Genomic DNA, 22,513 nt, shown 5'->3' on the forward strand with positions numbered 1-22,513 from the left:
CCTTAAAGACAGTCACTCAGACATTAAAGACAGTCATTCAGACATTAAAGACAGTCACTCAGACATAAGAGACAGTCACTCAGACATTAAAGACAGTCACTCAGACATTAAAGACAGTCACTCAGACATTAAAGACAGTCACTCAGACATAAAAGACAGTCACTCAGACATTAAAGACAGTCACTCAGACATAAAAGACAGTCACTCAGACATTAAAGACAGTCACTCAGACATTAAAGACAGTCACTCAGACATAAGAGACAGTCACTCAGACATTAAAGACAGTCACTCAGACATTAAAGACAGTCACTCAGACATAAAGGACAGTCACTCAGACATTAAAGACAGTCACTCAGACATTAAAGACAGTCATTCAGACATTAAAGACAGTCACTCAGACATAAAAGACAGTCACTCAGACATTAAAGACAGTCACTCAGACATTAAAGACAGTCACTCAGACATAAAAGACAGTCACTCAGACATTAAAGACAGTCACTCAGACATTAAAGACAGTCATTCAGACATTAAAGACAGTCACTCAGACATAAGAGACAGTCACTCAGACATTAAAGACAGTCACTCAGACATTAAAGACAGTCACTCAGACATAAAAGACAGTCACTCAGACATTAAAGACAGTCACTCAGACATAAAAGACAGTCACTCAGACATTAAAGACAGTCACTCAGACATTAAAGACAGTCACTCAGACATAAGAGACAGTCACTCAGACATTAAAGACAGTCACTCAGACATTAAAGACAGTCACTCAGACATAAAAGACAGTCACTCAGACATTAAATACAGTCACTCAGACATTAAAGACAGTCATTCAGACATTAAAGACAGTCACTCAGACATAAAAGACAGTCACTCAGACATTAAAGACAGTCACTCAGACCTTAAAGACAGTCACTCAGACATAAAAGACAGTCACTCAGACATTAAAGACAGTCACTCAGACATTAAAGACAGTCACTCAGACATTAAAGACAGTCACTCAGACATTAAAGACAGTCACTCAGACCTTAAAGACAGTCACTCAGACATTAAAGACAGTCACTCAGACATAAAATACAGTCACTCAGACATAAAAGACAGTCACTCAGACATTAAAGACAATCACTCAGACATAAAAGACAGTCACTCAGACATTAAAGACAGTCACTCAGACATTAAAGACAGTCACTCAGACATTAAAGACAGTCACTCAGACATTAAAGACAGTCACTCAGACATTAAAGACAGTCACTCAGACCTTAAAGACAGTCACTCAGACATTAAAGACAGTCACTCAGACATAAAATACAGTCACTCAGACATAAAAGACAGTCACTCAGACATTAAAGACAATCACTCAGACATAAAAGACAGTCACTCAGACATTAAAGACAGTCACTCAGACATTAAAGACAGTCATTCAGACATTAAAGACAGTCACTCAGACATAAGAGACAGTCACTCAGACATTAAAGACGGTCACTCAGACATTAAAGACAGTCACTCAGACATAAAAGACAGTCACTCAGACATTAAAGACAGTCACTCAGACATTAAAGACAGTCACTCAGACATTAAAGACAGTCACTCAGACATAAGAGACAGTCACTCAGACATTAAAGACAGTCACTCAGACATAAAAGACAGTCACTCAGACATTAAAGACAGTCACTCAGACATTAAAGACAGTCACTCAGACCTTAAAGACAGTCACTCAGACATAAGAGACAGTCACTCAGACATTAAAGACAGTCACTCAGACATAAATACAGTCACTCAGACATTAAAGACAGTCACTCAGACATAAAAGACAGTCACTCAGACATAAAAGACAGTCACTCAGACATTAAAGACAGTCACTCAGACATAAAAAACAGTCACTCAGACATTAAAGACAGTCACTCAGACATTAAAGACAGTCATTCAGACATTAAAGACAGTCACTCAGACATAAGAGACAGTCACTCAGACATTAAAGACAGTCACTCAGACATTAAAGACAGTCACTCAGACATAAAAGACAGTCACTCAGACATTAAAGACAGTCACTCAGACATAAAAGACAGTCACTCAGACATTAAAGACAGTCACTCAGACATTAAAGACAGTCACTCAGACATAAGACAGTCACTCAGACATTAAAGACAGTCACTCAGACATTAAAGACAGTCACTCAGACATAAAAGACAGTCACTCAGACATTAAAGACAGTCACTCAGACATTAAAGACAGTCATTCAGACATTAAAGACAGTCACTCAGACATAAAAGACAGTCACTCAGACATTAAAGACAGTCACTCAGACCTTAAAGACAGTCACTCAGACATAAAAGACAGTCACTCAGACATTAAAGACAGTCACTCAGACATTAAAGACAGTCATTCAGACATTAAAGACAGTCACTCAGACATAAGAGACAGTCACTCAGACATTAAAGACAGTCACTCAGACATTAAAGACAGTCACTCAGACATAAAAGACAGTCACTCAGACATTAAAGACAGTCACTCAGACATAAAAGACAGTCACTCAGACATTAAAGACAGTCACTCAGACATTAAAGACAGTCACTCAGACATAAGAGACAGTCACTCAGACATTAAAGACAGTCACTCAGACATTAAAGACAGTCACTCAGACATAAAAGACAGTCACTCAGACATTAAATACAGTCACTCAGACATTAAAGACAGTCATTCAGACATTAAAGACAGTCACTCAGACATAAAAGACAGTCACTCAGACATTAAAGACAGTCACTCAGACCTTAAAGACAGTCACTCAGACATAAAAGACAGTCACTCAGACATTAAAGACAGTCACTCAGACATTAAAGACAGTCACTCAGACATTAAAGACAGTCACTCAGACATTAAAGACAGTCACTCAGACCTTAAAGACAGTCACTCAGACATAAAAGACAGTCACTCAGACATAAAAGACAGTCACTCAGACATTAAAGACAGTCACTCAAACATTAAAGACAGTCACTCAGACATAAAAGACAGTCACTCAGACATTAAAGACAGTCACTCAGACATTAAAGACAGTCACTCAGACCTTAAAGACAGTCACTCAGACATAAAAGACAGTCACTCAGACATAAAAGACAGTCACTCAGACATTAAAGACAGTCACTCAGACATTAAAGACAGTCACTCAGACATAAAAGACAGTCACTCAGACATTAAAGACAGTCACTCAGACATTAAAGACAGTCACTCAGACATTAAAGACAGTCACTCAGACATAAAAGACAGTCACTCAGACATTAAAGACAGTCACTCAGACATTAAAGACAGTCACTCAGACATTAAAGACAGCAGAGGGCTCCGCGTCCCAGAGCGAGATGATAGAAATGAGGCTGGTTTTAAGCCGGTCAAACCTCGCTTAAGGCCGAGAGATGAACCCAGGACACATGCTGTTAGGCCCCCCGCGAAGAGCCATTACGCTCCCGCCCGAGCCAGAACCAGCTGCCCCCAGGACTCCAGCTGACGACCCTGGCACCGTCAGTCGGACCACGAGGAAATGAAGCGCTATGAAGGGCCCTGCCTCACAACGCCACTAAAAACGCTCATATCAGGTACTCATAATCTGTAGAGCTGCGAATCATTGTGAAATATATTTACGTGGCCCTTAAGGGACGCCGGCCCCAGCTCACAAGAAGGCGGAAGTGGTGGACAAGGAAAGGGAGAGATAGTAGAGATGTGCGCCATCTGCTGGCGTGATGGGCACACTGCTACACACTGTTATAAAGAACGGGCCATTGTAAATATGACGGGCGTTTCGCTTTGATACTGAGATAAAATAAGATAAGATAAGCCTTTATTTGTCCCACAATGGGTAAATTCCAGTGTTGCAACACAAAGCAGGTACAGAAGTAAACAAAAAAGAACAGATAACTTACTTACGTGATAATCTAGTTACTTAAAAACAACATATTACGGATGGGAAAAAATAGTAATAGTAATGAATTAGATAAAACGTATCAAACAAAAGCGATTGTGCTGTAAATGTAGATAGTGATGTCATCTTAATTACATAAAAGCTGAGTAAGTGATTAATAAGTCATTGATCTGTCAATGCCGTGGAGCGTTCACAGACTCAGCCGCCTCTGCTCCAGACACGCTTCACAGCCCAAGATTCTTCTGCCGACACAAGACAAAGACAAACCCTGACAAATGAAACCAGAAAAAGTGATCATGGCATGTTTTGCATACTGTATGTGTGGTTGTGTTCTGATAGTGATCGATAAAGGAAAGAGTACAGAGGAGAGAAGAGCCTGGGATTGATGTAGAAGAACATATTTCAGAATGAACTGTTGGACCACACCCACTACCGCTCGTTCCCTTTCGGGGTCGCGGGTGACTGGAGCCTATCCCAATGACTTTGGGCCTTAGGCGGGGCACACCCTGGACAGTGGCCAACACAGAGACATTACAGACACCATTCACTCTCACATTCATTCACTAGGCCAATTTAGAGTGACCAATCTTACCTAACACATACATGTGTTTGGACGGTGGGAGGAGCCGAACCTGGAGAGAACCCACGGTAGAGAACATGCAGACTCCACCCAGAGAGATCATGTGATGTTGGTCTGGTCCGGGAATCGAACCCATGATCTCCTTCGTGGGAGGCAAGAGCGCTAAAAAGTTGAGCGTAATCCCAATCACACGTGCAGAAGTCTGTGTCAGAATCCTGCAGCACGAAACAGGTAAGAAACAGAACATTAGACGTGTGTTTGGACGAGGACTGTGGCCCCTTCATCGTGTTTGTTTGTGCTGCCAATGACTGAACGTAAAAGAGTTGTGGCTTTAGTCACTATCGGCAATCACAGCTGCAAAGTTTCAGCGCTAATGCTAAATTAGATCCCTGAACTCTGACCCCCCTTTGCACAGGGTCCACGTGCAGCCCTCCAGGCTCGTTCTGAAGCATTCTGACAGCCCTGGTGCAGCAAAAACAAACTTCAGAAGGAGAAGAAATGTGGAAAGTGAAATGTTGATCCACCAAAAGAGGAAAAACATTTTAAATATGTAAACTATTTCATAAGCTTATGAAATAGTCATTGCTACAAACCCAAGATTGACATCACCAAAACTCCTTACAAAAAACTCCTACACTATTTAATCATCCAGGTCACACACATCAGTGTTCGTGACTTTGTGCCCCTCCCTCTCACCCTCTTTTAAACTGTTCTAATTATTTCTGTTCTAGATGGGGGTATCGAGGCCCGGGAGCATTCAGCCCTCATCGCAAGAAGCCCCAAAACGGCATCAACTTCTGTACATTTGTGTCATTCATGTTTCTCGCCTGCCAATAAACACTTAGCATCGTAGCCGAGGGCGTGGTCCTTCGCTAGTGAACCTTTCTCAAGCCGTTTCTGATCCAAACCCAGTGCTTTAGGTGGATAGAGGCTCAAACGCTTTGCAGAGAAGTGAAATGAATGCGGTAAAAGTGGATGATGAACCAGAAGTCGTTTCCTGTTTACTCTGGCTTTAGCCACGCCCCACTGTGACACAAACTTTGAATCGCTTTGGGCTGCAACAAGTGAACTGATTACGCGATGATAGAAATAGCTGTGGACTAAATCAGAAATACTTAGAGCTGGAATCACACAAACATGACACAGGGGATGTGCACAGTCTGTACTTGTCTGTTCTCCACCAGGAATCCTCCAGTCTGGGGACAAGAGCCAGTGGAAACGTGGCTTTTGTGTCTCTATCGTGTTGTTCCGACGTTATATCTTTACATTCACACCAGCACGGATCTATGGCACCGGAACGCTGAGGATTACCGTGAAAATGTGTTGTATTATATCTCTTCCCCACACACGCGTTTAACAGATTTGGAAACCATGGCAGCGTTGTGCGAACGCCAGCTCCACCCATTCAGCGGATTCGGAATAATACATTCTAATGGCCTCCTCATTCAGGGCGGCAGAATAGACCGTGGAATGAAAGAACGTCTTCAATATGAGGGACATATGTTTGCTCGGGTGGAACAGTTTCCTTCGTGCTGATAAATCTCTATATGTGCCGTACAGCGCTCGTGAATAGAAGCCGCTCCAGCCGAATTTACATAGAAAATGGTCCTTATACGAGCTGCACCTCAATAAGCTGCAGGGGCCCACGTCAGGGGCCCACGTTGTGAACTGAGACATTTACACACGCTGGTCGTCTTTTGAACCCTGGGTCTCGTGGCGCGGGTCTAATTAAGACTAATTTTTCAATGAATATGAGTCTGATTATAATAAAACACACAACATTATGAAGCTTAACAAACAGAAAACACATCACAGCTGTCCCCTCTGTCCCTAATGTCCCCTCTGTCCCCACTGTCCCTACTGTCCCCTCCGTCCCCTACTGTCCCTAATGTCCCCTCCTGTCCCTACTGTCCCCTCTGTCCCTACTGTCCCCACTGCGCCCTCTGTCCCTACTGTCCCCACTGTCCCTACTGCTCCCTCTTTCCCTACTGTACCCACTGTCCCTACTGTCCCTACTGTCCCCTCTGTCCCTACGGTCCCGTCTGTCCCCACTGTCCCCTCATGTCCCTACTGCTCCCTCTGTCCCTACTCTCCCCTCTGTCCCTACTGTCCCCTCTGTTCCTACTGTCCCCTCTATCCCTACTGTCCCCTATGTCCCTATTGTCCTCTCTGTCCCCTCTGTCTTTACTGTTCCTACTGTCCCCACTGTCTCTACTGTCCCTACTGTCCCCACTGTCCCTACTGTCCCCACTGTCCCTACTGTCCCCACTGTCTCTACTGTCCCCTCTGTCCCTACTGTCCCCTATGTCCCTACTGTCCCTACTGTCCCCTCCTGTCCCTACTGCTCCCTCTGTCCCAACTGTCCCCTATGTCCCTACTGTCCCCTCTGTTCCTACTGTCCCCTCTATCCCTACTGTCCCCTATGTCCCTACTGTCCCTACTGTCCCCTCTGTCCCTACTGACGGTCTGGGGCTGTTGGTGGTTGTGCCAAGTTCTCATGGCAAGTTATTGCAAAACACTTGATTGTAGTTGTTGCTGCAAAAGGGAAGAGTGGTCCGACCAGTTAGTTACTCAGTTACTTAGTTGTAGGGGGCAATTGATCTGAAACAAACAGTGTGACAAATCCGGAAGGGAGAACATTAAAGGCAGCATCTGGGCTGGGTGTAAATGAAAATATAGACTTAATAAAGAGTTTTTCCCCTCAGTGTTTCTGGCTCCACAGTCTCTCTCTGCAAACGGAACCTGGACCATTTCGTTCACTGCGGTTCTCCTCCACGTTTTTACCGTTTCTCCTCTGTTTTTGTCGTTTTTCCCTCACAAAAAGAGGGTCTAAGGACAGAGGAATCTAGTTTCCCATTTGCTGTGAACGTGATCTGCTTCTCACTCTGTCCTCATGTCCCAGAGAACCAGAAGCACACGTCATGCTGCACAGTCAGAAGTACTTTGGACGCTTCTCTGCACTTCATGCTCTTCTTCCAGCTTTGTCCCTTTCTGTGGCAGCGTCACAGCGCCACACGCAGGCCCGGGACACGTATTGCAGCGGTTCCGAGTCATTTCGTGCCATCTGGGCTTTGTCTGCGTGTGGCCTGAATGTCGGCCCCACTCTCCGGCATCTGCGTGTGAATAACAGCAGAGTGTAATGGACCGTGCAGCAGAGGACGCGTCTCGTTCAGATCACAGACGGGACATGTCTCCACACGCTCCTGCTGGTGTGGGACGCTTTCATTGTGCCACAATGTGTCTCTCAGAAGTGGCACTTATAAAATCACGAGGCCGAACAAATCTGCGTTTCATGTTTTCTCGAGTGTAAAATCAAGTGATTATTTTTGAAACATTATTGTGCAGAAGAGGAACGAGTGAGAGTGGATCATTATGTCTACGGCACATTCGCTCTGTGCGTCAGTGGACAGGCCTGTTCAGCTGATTCTGACCCGTCCACTCGTGATTCTGACCCGTCCGCTCGTACTTCTGACCCGTCCACTCGTGAATCTGACCCGTCCGCTCGTGATTCTGACCCGTCCACTCGTACTTCTGACCCGTCCACTCGTACTTCTGACCCGTCCGCTCGTGATTCTGACCCGTCCGCTCGTACTTCTGACCCGTCCGCTCGTGATTCTGACCCGTCCGCTCGTACTTCTGACCCGTCCGCTCGTGATTCTGACCCGTCCGCTCGTGATTCTGACCCGTCCACTCATACTTCTGACCCGTCCACTCGTGATTTTGACCCGTACGCTCGTACTTCTGACCCGTCCGGTCGTGCTTCTGACCCGTCCACTCGTGATTCTGACCCGTCCACTCGTACTTCTGACCGTCCACTCGTGATTCTGACCCGTCCACTCGTACTTCTGAACCGTACGCTCTTACTTCTGACCCGTCCGCTCGTGCTTCTGACCCGTCCGCTCGTGATTCTGACCCGTCCGCTCGTACTTCTGACCAGTCCGCTCGTACTTCTGACCCGTCCGCTCGTGCTTCTGACCAATCCACTCGTGATTCTGACCCGTCCACTCGTACTTCTGACCCGTCCACTCGTGATTCTGGCCCGTACGGTCGTACTTCTGACCCGTCCGCTCGTGCTTCTGACCCGTCCACTCGTACTTCTGACCCGTCCACTCGTGATTCTGACCCGTCCACTCGTACTTCTGACCCGTCCACTCGTGATTCTGACCCGTCCGCTCGTACTTCTGACCCGTCCGCTCGTACTTCTGACCCGTCCGCTCGTGCTTCTGACCCGTCCACTCGTGATTCTGACCCGTCCACTCGTGCTTCTGACCCGTCCACTCGTGATTCTGACCCGTCCACTCGTGATTCTGACCCGTCCACTCGTACTTCTGACCCGTCCACTCGTGATTCTGACCCCTACGCTCGTACTTCTGACCCGTCCGCTCGTGCTTCTGACCCGTCCACTCGTGATTCTGACCCGTCCACTCGTACTTCTGACCGTCCACTCGTGATTCTGACCCGTACGCTCTTACTTCTGACCCGTCCGCTCGTGCTTCTGACCCGTCCGCTCGTGATTCTGACCCGTACGCTCTTACTTCTGACCCGTCCACTCGTACTTCTGACCCGTCCACTCGTGATTCTGGCCCGTACGGTCGTACTTCTGACCCGTCCACTCGTACTTCTGACCCGTCCACTCGTACTTCTGACCCGTCCACTCGTGCTTCTGACCCGTCCACTCGTGATTCTGACCCGTCCACTCGTGATTCTGACCCGTCCACTCGTACTTATGACCCGTCCACTCGTGATTCTGACCCGTACGCTCGTACTTCTGACCCGTCCACTCGTACTTCTGACCCGTCCGCTCGTGATTCTGACCCGTCCACTCGTGATTCTGACCCGTACGCTCGTACTTCTGACCCGTCCGCTCGTGATTCTGACCCGTCCACTCGTGCTTCTGACCCGTCCGCTCGTGCTTCTGACCCGTCCACTCGTGATTCTGACCCGTCCACTCGTGATTCTGACCCGTCCACTCGTACTTCTGACCCGTCCGCTCGTGATTCTGACCCGTCCACTCGTGCTTCTGACCCGTCCACTCGTGATTCTGACCCGTCCACTCGTGATTCTGACCCGTCCACTCGTACTTCTGACCCGTCCACTCGTGATTCTGACCCGTCCACTCGTGATTCTGACCCGTCCACTCGTACTTCTGACCCGTCCACTCGTGATTCTGACCCGTCCGCTCGTGCTTCTGACACAACTATTATACCCCCACAGGACATAGTTGCCACACCCCCGCCCCACTATTATACCCCCACAGGACATAGCTGCCACACCCCTTCCCCACTATACACCCCCCACAGGTCATGTTGTTCTGTGTCTTAAGTTTGGTTTATGCTTTTAGTTTGTATTGATTGATTATGAAAGAATAAAAAGAGTGATGTGGGGGTCATAGTTGTGTTATGAATGTTACTAATACCCCCCCCCCGTGAGATCTCCAGTCGACATTCTGCCGCGAGCAAAAGCTGAAGCCCGTCATATTGAGTCTGTAAATCCAGGGCCCTCAGTAAGCCTCTGCCCCCGCACGCTCAGAGCTTGTTTTTTAGATTCTCTCGGGGTCTTGAATGTTTCATGGTTAATTACATCTGACTAAAGTTTTATAGTTAATTACATCTCACTAAATGTTACTCTTTACGTAACAAGAAGCAGTTCACAAACATTCAATCAGTCTGTAAAGTGATAATTCTTATATTATCATATTATTTTTGCTGAACATTCATTTGGTTCTAGTTTGTTGTTTATGGCTTTAAAGGACACATATTTATTTCCTTTTTCTTTTTTTTAGCTTGTAACTATGTTAATTTAGCTTTTTTCATGACACTTTGATGAATCCTGGTTAGAAAATCATCTCGTCTCACTTGATTTCTCCGACGTGTGACGTTTTCTTGACATGTGACGTTTTCTCGATGTGAGAGATGTAAGACGCTGTTTTTAAGTCCATAAGTCAGTCTCAAACTCATAGCTCAGTTTTTTATTTTTTATTTTTTTGTCTAAAATATAAGATACAAAACTAAAGGTACTCAAGAGCCTGTTTTTAAGACAATTAACAATAGAAATAATGCATAATATTTGTCCTTTAAACAGTCAAATTTACATATTCTAATTCATGTATCTATTTTATCGATGACGGTTTTTATTTAACAACGTTTGGTTTGATACTTCATGCACTTTCTTTCATTGCATTATTTGTGTTTTTGAAGCTTAATATCAGAATAAAAATAAGGATAAATCATGTTTGTTACATAGAGCCGGCCAGAGGAAGCAAAAGAATGATCCAAATTAAGATATAAAAATAAAAATATCCCTCTAAATCTGTATTTTTAACCGCTAAACACCCTCTTAAAACAGAAAACATTAAACTTCACTTATTAAAACATATTTCCATGTTCCTGTGCATCTTAATAAATGAAGAAAAATAGAAAATTGCAGACGCTTCATGGAATATGAGCTTAAGATCTGGACAAATGACTGAAATATAAGATCATAACCCATCTTTAGGTTAATACAGTTACAGTATCGCTCCCTTTTTATTTCTAAAATCCTCGAATGCTTAAAAACGATTTCCTTTTTAACGCCGAGCTGTAAAACCACGTCAAACACAGAGAGTCAAACATCTGCGCTCGACTTTCATATTTTGAGAGACATTTGACGACCGAGACACGTCATTAACAAAAGTCTCTCTGTTAAAATGCGCCGAGCGAACGTAGCGGGCGGTGTTTTTGCAGCTCGCCCGGCTGTCATGACGACTTTTGCCGTTTCCAGCAGATTACGGTCAATCTCACCGGTAAATCAGTCGGAAGAGGAAAGGAAACGACGCCCGTCAAAACTGATGATTAAAGCAGAATAAAGAGTGACTGTTGTGAGAAGGCGTATATTACTGTAATTACACTATGAGCGCAGGTCAATGAAGCGTAATCAGTAACTCTCGTTCTTTAATAATACAGTCTTTAATATGGATTGACATAAAAAACAACAACACGTATGATATAAAACTGCCTTTTTGAGCTTTTAAACATGTTGTAACATTAAACCCGCGTCAAAAACATATAAAGTAGCTTAAAGTGCCCATGACAGGTTTTTACGATTTTCTAATTTTGACTTTATTTGATGTGTTTGTACCTGTCGTACATGTAAATTATAGTTTTACACCAATCGAGCAGGTATTTGTGGAGAAAAGTTGAAAAATCTGAGGTTCCAGATCATTCCAGTCAAAGTTTGTGCAGATTATTTAACAGATGAATTCAACAAAATAAAGTTGTGCATGTATATTTATTCATCATATTGAAAAAAAATTACATTAGATGAGTTTTGCCCCAGTGTTTGCTGGGTAATTTCCTAATGTGATGTCCATCCATCCATTCGTTTTCTGCCGCTTGTTCCCTTTCGGGGTCGCCGGTGACTGAAGCCTATCCCAGTGACTTTGGGCCTTAGGCGGGGCACACTCTGGACAGTGGCCAACACAGAGACATAGACATTACAGAGACAACCATTCACTCTCACATTCATTCAGTAGGGCCAATTTAGAGTGACCAATCTTTCCTAACACATGCATGTGTTTGGACGGTGGGAGGAGCCGGAGACCGGAGAGAACCCACGGTAACACGGGGAGAACATGCAGACTCCACCCAGAGAGATCATGTGATGTTGGTCTGGTCCGGGAATCGAACCCATGATCTCTTTCTTGGGAGGCAAGATGTGATGTCATCAATTATAAACAGGAAGTGAAATTATATACCGATAAAAAAATTGCTATTCTGTGAAAATTCCAAATATATATATGTTTAACTGCATTTTATGCTCCGCCCGACCTGTAGGGGGCGCTTTAATTCACGTCAGTTTGATGAATCCTGGTTAGTAACACGACAAAATGTGGTCAGTTTTTGGTGTTTAATGCCCCTGGTAAATATATAATGTCTAATATTTCTTTTCTCATTTTTTTTCAAATTTGTGACGCCTGAATTGGGAGTGTGAATTTTTCAACTAATCACAATTAAGTACAGGGATGTGGGCGGGGATAGGGGGTAGATGAAAACAGGACTTTTCTGAACACTCAAGACACAGGATTAACTCGCACATGCATCAATCAATGAAAATACAACTCTGAGTAAGATAATTACGGGAGAAATGAATTACAACACATTTATAACACTTTTACAGTAATACGACTATTGAAATGTGCCGTAAACACTTTCTTTTTGATTCTTCTCACCTCCAGAATGCAAAAAAGGGCAAACCAACGCGACAAAGACAAGAACATATCAAGATTGAAATACTTATTTTAAAAGTTATTGCACTAAAGCGCTGTAGAACACCAGGAGTTTTAAAAATCCAATGTCGTTATCGAGATATCGGATGTTTCTGCTGTTTTTAGACACATCGATAGGTGGAAAAGTGAACTCTGTGTTATGTTTGATGCCTAGAGTTTGTTCCACACTATGTTACACCGAGTGAGCGGCTCAGAGCCAGTTTGAGGGGTTGAAATCCCCCCTGCGAGCCTGTCCGTGGTCCCGCCCCCCCCTCGCCTCCCCTCGCCCCCCCTCGCCTCCGGGCCTGTCTGGCTGCCATGGCCCCGCTGTTGTTTTCATGTCATTCTCTGATCAGTTTGTCTCGAACTTTCCAGGAGAAATAAAAGTGAAGCATCGCCTTGTTAGAGCTCCAGTTACACTACAGGCTACTTTCTTCTGAAATATATATATATATGTTTCAGTTTCTACCTTTCAACGCTGCAAAAGTTGATATGACTTCATCTCGATCTCAGTGTATCTGACGGGCTGATTGCACATGGCACAGCGCAGATCCTCGCTGTTTGGATGCTGGAGATGAGCATGCGCAGAGGGCATAAATAAATGTTCTTTAATCAAAAACATGAAATAGATGACTCTGACGTTTCGCTCTTCGGCGACATCTACATAATTACACGTTAAACTGTTACGTGAACGAGTCCAGTCGGTGTTTCAGCTGCATAAAGTGAAAGTCCACAGCCGATTGAGTCAAACTATCAGAACAGCAGTTTGTAAAAGCATCAATTATAAGTACCGTATTTTTCAGACTATAAGTCGCACCTTTTTTCATAGTTTTGGCCGGGGTGCGACTTATACTTATATTTATACTTATATACTTATACTCCAGAGCGACTTATATGTGATATTATTTGTTAATTTCACACTCCAGTGCAAATTATATATGTTTTTTTCTTCTCTATTATGCATTTTTTGGCTGGTGCGACTTATAATCTTAGAGCCGACTCTGGCTCTTCCTGTACAGTGCGTCTGTGTTATGAGTCCAGTCCAGTTTGTGGTTCAGATGAACACCCAGGTACTTGTATGAGTCCACTCTCTCAATGTCCCGTCCCTGGATGTTCACTGGTGAGGGGGCAGTGGGGTGGCGTCTGCGGAAGTCCACCACCATCTCCTTGGTCTTCCCCGCGTTGATGAGGAGGTGGTTCCGCTGACACCAGTCCACAAAGTCCTGCTCCAGTCCTCTGTACTCCGCGTCATCGTCGTCCGTGATGAGTCCGATGATGGCAGAGTCGTCAGAGAACTTCTGCAGGACACAGCTGTCCGTGTCATGTCTGAAGTCTGCAGTGTAAAGGGTGAAGAGAAAGGGTGCGAGGACAGTGCCCTGGGGCGCCCCCACACTGCAGGTCCAAGTGTCAGACACACAGTCCCGGGCTCTCACAAACTGGGGTCGGTCCGTGAGGTAGTCCAGGATCCACTCTGCCAGGTCATACTCCAGCTCCAGCTTGTCCCTCAGGAGCCGTCTCCATCTTGTCCGTCAGGAGCTGATGGTGTTAAAGGCGCTGGAAAGATCGAAGAACAGGATGAGGTGAGAGAGAGAGCGGTGCAGAAGGGAGATGACGGCAAAACATTTGTTTAATCTCATAATTACGATAATTGTCTTGTAATAACGAGAAAATTGCTCTTAACCCCACTGCAGACACACTGTAACTTTGTCTGGAGCATTCACACATTTCAGAATGTGGAAAAGAACTCATGAGTTAGTGTGGACTCCCCAGCACGTGTGTTTGTCCTTTTCTGGTATTGTTGCTGGTGTTTGTTCTTCTTGCCGTGCCATAAGGGGCTTCATAACCACTGGTGTTTGTCCTTCTTGTCGTGCCATAAGGGGCTTCATAATCACTGGTGTTTGTCCTTCTTGTCGTGCCATAAGGGGCTTCATAACCACTGGTGTTTTGTTCTTCTTGTCGTGCCATAAGGGACTTCATAACCACTGGTGTTTTGTCCTTCTTGTCGTGCCATAAGGGACTTCATAACCACTGGTGTTTTGTTCTTCTTGTCGTGCCATAAGGGACTTCATAACCACTGGTGTTTTGTCCTTCTTGTCGTGCCATAAGGGGCTTCATTATCACTGGTGTTTTGTCCTTCTTGTCGTGCCATAAGGGGCTTCATAATCACTGGTGTTTTGTCCTTCTTGTCGTGCCATAAGGGACTTCATAATCACTGGTGTTTGTCCTTCTTTCCGTGCCATAAGGGGCTTCATAACCACTGGTGTTTTGTTCTTCTTGTCGAGCTATAAGGGGCTTCATAAACACTGGTGTTTTGTTCTTCTTGTCGAGCCATAAGGGGCTCATAATCACTGGTGTTTTGTCCTTCTTGTCGTGCCATAAGGGGCTTCATAATAACTGGTGTTTTGTCCTTCTTGTCGTGCCATAAGGGGCTTCATAATCACTGGTGTTTTGTCCTTCTTGCCGTGCCATAAGGGGCTTCATAATCAGTGGTGTTTTGTCCTTCTTGTCGTGCCATAAGGGGCTTCATAACCACTGGTGTTTGTCCTTCTTGTCGTGCCATAAGGGGCTTCATAACCACTGGTGTTTTGTTCTTCTTGTCGTGCCATAAGGGACTTCATAACCACTGGTGTTTTGTCCTTCTTGTCGTGCCATAAGGGGCTTCATTATCACTGGTGTTTTGTCCTTCTTGTCGTGCCATAAGGGGCTTCATAATCACTGGTGTTTTGTCCTTCTTGTCGTGCCATAAGGGACTTCATAATCACTGGTGTTTGTCCTTCTTTCCGTGCCATAAGGGGCTTCATAATCACTGGTGTTTTGTCCTTCTTGTCGTGCCATAAGGGGCTTCATAAACACTGGTGTTTTGTTCTTCTTGTCGAGCCATAAGGGGCTCATAATCACTGGTGTTTTGTCCTTCTTGTCGTGCCATAAGGGGCTTCATAATAACTGGTGTTTTGTCCTTCTTCTCGTGCCATAAGGGGCTTCATAATCACTGGTGTTTTGTCCTTCTTGCCGTGCCATAAGGGGCTTCATAATCAGTGGTGTTTTGTCCTTCTTGTCGTGCCATAAGGGGCTTCATAATCACTGGTGTTTTGTCCTTCTTGTCGTGCCATAAGGGGCTCATAATCACTGGTGTTTTGTCTTTCTTGTCGTGCCATAAGGGGCTTCATAATCACTGGTGTTTTGCCTTTCTTGTCGTGCCATAAGGGGCTTCATAATCACTGTTGTTTGTCCTTCTTGTCGTGCCATAAGGGGCTCATAATCACTGGTGTTTGTCCTTTTTGTCGTGCCATAAGGGACTTCATAATCACTGGTGTTTTGTCCTTCTTGTCGTGCCATAAGGGGCTTCATAACCACTGGTGTTTGTCCTTCTTGTCATGCCATAAGGGGCTTCATAATCACTGGTGTTTTGTCCTTCTTGTCGTGCCATAAGGGACTTCATAATCACTGGTGTTTTGTCCTTCTTGTCGTGCCATAAGGGGCTTCATAACCACTGGTGTTTGTCCTTCTTGTCATGCCAAAAGGGGCTTCATAATCACTGGTGTTTTGTCCTTCTTGTTGTGCCATAAGGGGCTTCATAATCACTGGTGTTTGTCCTTCTCGTCGTGCCATAAGAGCTCATAATCATTGGTGTTTTGTTCTTCTTGTCGTGCCATAAGGAGCTCATAATCACTGGTGTTTGTCCTTCTTGTCGTGCCATAAGGAGCTCATAATCACTGGTGTTTGTCCTTCTTGTCGTGCCATAAGGGACTTCATAATCACTGGTGTTTTGTTCTTCTTGTCGTGCCATAAGGAGCTCATAATCACTGGTGTTTGTCCTTCTTGTCGTGCCATAAGGGGCTTCATAATCACTGGTGTTTGTCCTTCTTGTCGTGCCATAAGGGGCTTCATAATCACTGGTGTTTGTCCTTCTTGTCGTGCCATAAGGGGCTTCATAATCACTGGTGTTTGTCCTTCTTGTCGTGCCATAAGGGGCTTCATAACCACTGGTGTTTTGTTCTTCTTGTCGTGCCATAAGGGACTTCATAATCACTGGTGTTTTGTTCTTCTTGTCGTGCCATAAGGGGCTTCATAACCACTGGTGTTTTGTCCTTCTTGTCGTGCCATAAGGGGCTTCATAACCACTGGTGTTTGTCCTTCTTGTCGTGCCATAAGGGGCTTCATAATCACTGGTGTTTTGTCCTTCTTGTTGTGCCATAAGGGGCTTCATAATCACTGGTGTTTGTCCTTCTCGTCGTGCCATAAGAGCTCATAATCATTGGTGTTTTGTTCTTCTTGTCGCGCCATAAGGGACTTCATAATCACTGGTGTTTGTCCTTCTTGTCGTGCCATAAGGGGCTTCATAATCACTGGTGTTTGTCCTTCTTGTCGTGCCATAAGGGGCTCATAATCACTGGTGTTTTGTCCTTCTTGTCGTGCCATAAGGGGCTCATAATCACTGGTGTTTTGTTCTTCTTGTCGTGCCATAAGGAGCTCATAATCACTGGTGTTTGTCCTTCTTGTCGTGCCATAAGGGGCTTCATAATCACTGGTGTTTTGTTCTTCTTGTCGTGCCATAAGGAGCTCATAATCACTGGTGTTTGTCCTTCTTGTCGTGCCATAAGGGGCTTCATAATCACTGGTGTTTGTCCTTCTTGTCGTGCCATAAGGGGCTTCATAATCACTGGTGTTTGTCCTTCTTGTCGTGCCATAAGGGGCTTCATAATCACTGGTGTTTGTCCTTCTTGTCGTGCCATAAGGGGCTTCATAACCACTGGTGTTTTGTTCTTCTTGTCGTGCCATAAGGGACTTCATAATCACTGGTGTTTTGTCCTTCTTGTCGTGCCATAAGGGGCTTCATAACCACTGGTGTTTGTCCTTCTTGTCGTGCCATAAGGGGCTTCATTATCACTGGTGTTTTGTCCTTCTTGTCGTGCCATAAGGGGCTTCATAACCACTGGTGTTTGTCCTTCTTGTCGTGCCATAAGGGGCTTCATTATCACTGGTGTTTGTCCTTCTTGTCGTGCCATAAGGGGCTTCATTATCACTGGTGTTTGTCCTTCTTGTCGTGCCATAAGGGACTTCATTATCACTGGTGTTTTGTCCTTCTTGTCGTGCCATAAGGGGCTTCATAACCACTGGTGTTTGTCCTTCTTGTCGTGCCATAAGGGGCTTCATAACCACTGGTGTTTGTCCTTCTTGTTGTGCCATAAGGGGCTTCATTATCACTGGTGTTTTGTCCTTCTTGTCGTGCCATAAGGGGCTTCAAACTGAAGCGAGAGCAGAAGTAAACACTCGGTCAGGAGCCGGATCACGAGCCGGGTCACGAGCCGGGTCACGAGCCGGGTCACGAACCGGGTCACGGACCGGGTCACGAGCCGGGTCACGGGTTTTACGGGCCGGGTCACGAGCCGGGTCACGGGCCGTGTCACGAGCCGTGTCACGGGCCGGGGTCCAGGGCCGGGTCACGAGCCGGGTCACGGGCCGGGTCACAGGCCGGGTCACGAGCCGGGTCACGGGCCGGGTCACGAGCCGGGTCACGGGCCGGGTCACGGGCCGGGTCACGGGCCGGGTCACGGACCGGGTCACGAGCCGGGTCACGGGTTTTACGGGCCGGGTCACGAGCCGGGTCACGGGCCGTGTCACGAGCCGTGTCACGGGCCGGGTCACGGACCGGGTCACGAGCCGGGTCACGGGCTTTACGGGCCGGGTCACGAGCCGGGTCACGGGCCGTGTCACGAGCCGTGTCACGGGCCGGGTCGGCCATCTTGAATGTTTTGGAACGGGGGTGGAAAGTATCTCAGTGTGACGCGTTGTCGGTAACTGGATGACCAACAATTTCATTGGCTCTGACTCCGATTCCAGACCCTTACGCATTCAAACAGAATGTGGGCGGAGCTGGCGGGTCAGGCAAGTTTTGTCCTGCGTTTGTGGCTGAAGTGCGCAGAAAAAAACGTGTTCTCGCCTTATCCCAATATCGATATGTTTACCATGAACCCAACGGTCAAACGGCTCAACCCAAAGTACCAGGAAACGCTTCTAAAAAAAGAAAAACCCTTACACTTTTCCCCCTGTCTATTTTATGTCTTTTTTACCCATATCTATCTCATTTTCATGCTGTTTATTCTCCGGCTGCTGTTCACTTGCAACGAGAAATACATCACAATTCATTACGCGGCTGTTTGAGGTCTTCAAGTGTTCCTCCAGACGGCTTTTCTGAGAGTTTGCGTTCAAAAGGAGGCGCAGATGGAGGACGATTATTTATCATTTTAAAAGCACTTGAGCAGAGTACAGAGATGAATCGAATAGATCGGAATTGTCGCGAGGAGGGACATTCTTCATGATGAAAAAGCGGGCGTTTCTCTAACGGCAGCTGTTAGTTCAAGTGGAGTGCTGCTCGGGAAAAGGAGCTCGTCAGATTCGTCCTCATTGGAAACTTGCTGTGAAAGCGTTTGGCGAAATGGGATCGAGGTAAAGCAACAAGGCGAAAACAATCCGACAACTTGCGATCGTTTAACTTTCACTGACAATAACGAGATTGCGGGACGAGAAATATAATCTAGCTCGAGATAATGAGGAGAAACGTGTCTTTATTTAGCCAGCGCTGATTATACGCGGTAAACGAAAAGCCAAATCTTTGCAAAAATCGCAAAATCACCCCCCAAGGATAAATGTGAGAAGTTTTCCAACACAATTTACACAGCCTTTGTAGCAGCATCTCTGCGAGGCAAGGCAAGTTTATGTGTAGAGCACGATCCGCTCACAATTCAAAGTGCTTCACACGACAGGACAAAATAATGCATTAAAAATCACAAAAAATGTCATTTCTATTCATTCAATTTAACAATTTTGCTGACATGAATCACACAACAGAAATAATAACAGAAATAGTGACCGAAATTGTACTCCAGATCTAGACTTGTGACTCGTTTTCCAAGTTTCCAAGTGTTTTTGAGTGAAAGTCTATGAGAAGCTGTAGGATGGGGGCGTGTCATGATGGGGGCGTGTCATGATGGCGGCGTGTCATTTATGGCTTTGTCGGTCAGGAGGAGGAGTTTATATTCGATTCTAAACTCGACAGGAGCCAGTGAAGAGACTCCAACACCGGCGTAATGTGCTCTTTTCTTTTACTTCCTGTTAGTAATGTGCTCTCTTCTTTTACTTCCTGTCAGTAATGTGCTCTCTTCTTTTACTTCCTGTTAGTAATGTGCTCTCTCTTCTTTTACTTCCTGTTAGTAATGTGCTCTCTTCTTTTACTTCCTGTTAGTAATGTGCTCTCTTCTTTTACTTCCTGTTAGTAATGTGCTCTCTTCTTTTACTTCCTGTTAGTAATGTGCTCTCTTCTTTTACTTCCTGTTAGTAATGTGCTCTCTTCTTTTAGTTCCTGTTAGTAATGTGCTCTCTTCTTTTAGTTCCTGAAGTAATGTGCTCTCTCTTCTTTTACTTCCTGTTAGTAATGTGCTCTCTTCTTTTACTTCCTGTTAGTAATGTGCTCTCTCTTCTTTTACTTCCTGTCAGTAATGTGCTCTCTTCTTTTACTTCCTGTTAGTAATGTGCTCTCTCTTCTTTTACTTCCTGTTAGTAATGTGCTCTCTCTTCTTTTACTTCCTGTTAGTAATGTGCTCTCTTCTTTTACTTCCTGTTAGTAATGTGCTCTCTTCTTTTACTTCCTGTTAGTAATGTGCTCTCTTCTTTTAGTTCCTGTTAGTAATGTGCTCTCTTCTTTTAGTTCCTGAAGTAATGTGCTCTCTCTTCTTTTACTTCCTGTTAGTAATGTGCTCTCTTCTTTTACTTCCTGTTAGTAATGTGCTCTCTTCTTTTACTTCCTGTTAGTAATGTGCTCTCTCTTCTTTTACTTCCTGTCAGTAATGTGCTCTCTTCTTTTACTTCCTGTTAGTAATGTGCTCTCTCTTCTTTTACTTCCTGTTAGTAATGTGCTCTCTCTTCTTTTACTTCCTGTTAGTAATGTGCTCTCTTCTTTTACTTCCTGTTAGTAATGTGCTCTCTTCTTTTAGTTCCTGTTAGTAATGTGCTCTCTTCTTTTAGTTCCTGAAGTAATGTGCTCTCTCTTCTTTTACTTCCTGTTAGTAATGTGCTCTCTTCTTTTACTTCCTGTTAGTAATGTGCTCTCTCTTCTTTTACTTCCTGTCAGTAATGTGCTCTCTTCTTTTACTTCCTGTTAGTAATGTGCTCTCTCTTCTTTTACTTCCTGTTAGTAATGTGCTCTCTCTTCTTTTACTTCCTGTTAGTAATGTGCTCTCTTCTTTTACTTCCTGTTAGTAATGTGCTCTCTTCTTTTACTTCCTGTTAGTAATGTGCTCTCTTCTTTTAGTTCCTGTTAGTAATGTGCTCTCTTCTTTTAGTTCCTGAAGTAATGTGCTCTCTCTTCTTTTACTTCCTGTTAGTAATGTGCTCTCTTCTTTTACTTCCTGTTAGTAATGTGCTCTCTTCTTTTAGTTCCTGAAGTAATGCGCTCTCTTCTTTTAGTTCCTGTAAGTAACGTGCTCTCTTCTTTTACTTCCTGTTAGTAATGCGCTCTCTTCTTTTAGTTCCTGAAGTAATGTGCTCTCTTCTTTTAGTTCCTGAAGAAATGTGCTCTCTTCTTTTAGTTCCTGTAAGTAACGTGCTCTCTTCTTTTACTTCCTGTTAGTAATGCGCTCTCTTCTTTTAGTTCCTGTTAGTAATGTGCTCTCTTCTTTTACTTCCTGTTAGTAATGTGCTCTCTTCTTTTAGTTCCTGTTAGTAATGTGCTCTCTTCTTTTACTTCCTGTTAGTAATGTGCTCTCTTCTTTTAGTTCCTGAAGTAATGTGCTCTCTTCTTTTAGTTCCTGAAGAAATGTGCTCTCTTCTTTTAGTTCCTGTAAGTAACGTGCTCTCTTCTTTTACTTCCTGTTAGTAATGCGCTCTCTTCTTTTAGTTCCTGTTAGTAATGTGCTCTCTTCTTTTACTTCCTGTTAGTAATGTGCTCTCTTCTTTTAGTTCCTGTTAGTAATGTGCTCTCTTCTTTTACTTCCTGTTAGTAATGTGCTCTCTTCTTTTAGTTCCTGAAGTAATGTGCTCTCTCTTCTTTTACTTCCTGTTAGTAATGTGCTCTCTCTTCTTTTACTTCCTGTTAGTAATGTGCTCTCTCTTCTTTTACTTCCTGTTAGTAATGTGCTCTCTCTTCTTTTACTTCCTGTTAGTAATGTGCTCTCTTCTTTTACTTCCTGTTAGTAATGTGCTCTCTCTTCTTTTACTTCCTGTTAGTAATGTGCTCTCTCTTCTTTTACTTCCTGTTAGTAATGTGCTCTCTCTTCTTTTACTTCCTGTTAGTAATGTGCTCTCTTCTTTTACTTCCTGTTAGTAATGTGCTCTCTTCTTTTACTTCCTGTTAGTAATGTGCTCTCTTCTTTTACTTCCTGTTAGTAATGTGCTCTCTTCTTTTACTTCCTTTTTTTTTTTTTTTTTAATGTGGTTTGGTCAAAAACAAATCAAAAGGTGCTCAACATTCAAGCACAAAACTAAATTCGAGATACATTAATGTTTTTTGACCAGGTGTAGGCAGAAGCCAAAGCTTATTGTGCCTACCCTTCTCTCAAACGCTCAACATTGGTGGACATTTTATAGTTCATAAGCCACAGTTCATCAACAAAAACAACACTACATAATACTGGACAGTTTGCTCACAAGTATCCTCCACAAGCATTCAAGGTTTTATAACAAAGCTGCATTTTCATTCTGCCAAATATTTTTCTATGATTGTTTCCTTAAAGATCCTTTTAAACAGAAATAAAGAAATGGCATTTTTTAATTCATCGCAACAATT

The sequence above is a fragment of the Eucyclogobius newberryi genome, unplaced genomic scaffold (genome assembly GCF_026437365.1).
Source record: "Eucyclogobius newberryi isolate DKJ021-1_F unplaced genomic scaffold, fEucNew1.0.hap1 SCAF_4, whole genome shotgun sequence".
In the NCBI taxonomy this organism is placed as follows: domain Eukaryota; kingdom Metazoa; phylum Chordata; class Actinopteri; order Gobiiformes; family Gobiidae; genus Eucyclogobius; species Eucyclogobius newberryi.